This window comes from Pteropus vampyrus, unplaced genomic scaffold, assembly GCF_000151845.1.
Source record: "Pteropus vampyrus isolate Shadow unplaced genomic scaffold, Pvam_2.0 Scaffold682, whole genome shotgun sequence".
Classification (NCBI taxonomy): domain Eukaryota; kingdom Metazoa; phylum Chordata; class Mammalia; order Chiroptera; family Pteropodidae; genus Pteropus; species Pteropus vampyrus.
Genome location: NW_011889463.1, coordinates 16,089 through 18,137, shown reverse-complemented (window position 1 = coordinate 18,137; position 2,049 = coordinate 16,089).

The window sequence follows — 2,049 nt, the reverse complement described above, 5'->3', positions numbered from 1 at the left end:
ACGGAACCTGGCTTGTCCGTCTCTGCAGGGCGTGCGTGCTGTCCCGGGGGACACGCAGGGAGCTTCTTGTCACCCTGGCTGCTCTGATCTGCTGGGAATTGTGACTCCGACTGTGGCTGCGTCATCATGTTTTTCCTTATCATAAGATGGACAAGTCTCCCGATGGAAATGAAAATAGTGAATAAAAATGCGTTTACGACCGGTTTGCAGGTCACACACTGATAACAGTGGTCACAGTGCTGATAAGTTTAAGTTACATTTGTCTGACATAAACCCATTTCCATACACTTTTTAAAATCTCACTTTTGAGTGGAACAGCCAGACCAGTGAATACAGATTAAAGGTAATATTTCTTCCTCCATCGGCTCTGATTCTTTTAGTGTAAAACATGGGTGTAGCTGTGTCAGTCAATCTGATTTTTTTAGTGTAAAACTGTCTGTAGCTGTGTCAGTCAATCTTGAACATTTTCGGGTCCCCCCCAGTGGCCGCAACGGAGCCGTGCTGTTTTTAGTGAGACTCGTGAGTGCGCCAGGTCGGACCGATCTGAGGGGTGTGGACGTAGGGGGAGCAGAACTGGAGACTAGACACATAGCTGAGCCCGCAGAGTCTCACCCCATGGCACAGATGCAGGCAGTGTAGGAAGACTGCTGCTGGAGACTTCTCTGCTTGGCCACAAGGAGGCGTGACGGGGTCACCGACAGCCAAAATCTTCAGAGACTTTACGTGAAACACCCTGAAAAGTGTACCCACTTTTTTTACAGGAAGAGCAGCAAATGAGGGAGCCCACACCTGCTTCGCACCAGCTCAGCCTCGCCCGGGCTCCCCTGCCCAGTAGGAAGCTGTGGGTCATATTGCAAGAAGGGCCCCTTGCCCTGGTGACGTCAACGGCAGCACTGTCACCACAGGCAGATTGACCAATCAGGGACCAGGGACTCTCAGAGCCTCCACCGCTCAACCCAGAGATCAGAGCCTGGTACAGACAGACGCCTCGTTCCGTTCTGGCCCTGCCATGGGTCCCAGGCTTCCTTACTACGTGGTCTTTTGTCTCTTCGGAGCAGGTGCGCCCTGGTCAGAAAGGACAACTTTGACTCAAAGTATCATGTCCTGCTCCTGTCTTTTCTGGCAGCGACATCAGTGTCCTTCTTGACTCTGTTTCTAATTTTCCATCTCTCTCTGCAGGTCCCATGGGTGCCATGGTCACCCAGAACCCAAAAGACCAGGTCACCAGGGTGGGAAAACCCGTGACCCTGAATTGTTTTCAGGACCTGAATCACGGCGCCATGTACTGGTACCAACAGAAGCTGAGCCAAGCCCCCAAGCTGCTGTTCTACTACTATGAGACGCAGTTTAATAATGAGACAGACGCCTCCGACAACTTCCAGCCCAGCCGGACCAACACGTCCCACTGTTCTCTTGACGTCCGCTCGCCAGGCTTGGGGGACTCGGCCACGTATCTCTGTGCCAGCAGCAGAGACACAGAGCTGGAGCGCTGCCTCCCCTCTGCTCAGAAACCTCTGCTCCCCACACCCCGAGCCTTCCCCAGGCCTCCCTCCCCTCCTGCAGCAAGGGCAGGAAGTGGCTTTATGGCCGTCATCTCCTTTGCAGAGAGAGGCTGGGCCCAAAGCTACACGAGCCACTGACAGTTATGCCAAGAGTGGAAAAGACGTTACCTACTTAGCCACCATTCCGTTTGTGGTATTTTCCCAGGATTACTTTCATCACCCACTCTGTTTTCTTCAGCCGAATACAGGAATTTTTAAATTGTATTTATTTATTTTTTTAGTGTTTGGTCTAAGTTGGAGACTTAGCAATATATTAAAGGCAAGTCCAGACAGGAGGTAACCCCGCTCCCATGAATCCCTGCCCTGAGGAGGGGAACCTGCCCAACAGATGTGTTGAAGCCGTCTCACAGTTCATTATCGAGTAGGGAAAATGAGATCTGCTAAAAACTTGTGTCAGATTTGAAGACAAGTGTACTGCCTGGAGCATGCATGCTTTCCCAGCATACTGAACTATTGTGCTCGATATCAATCTGTGAACCATTGAAAT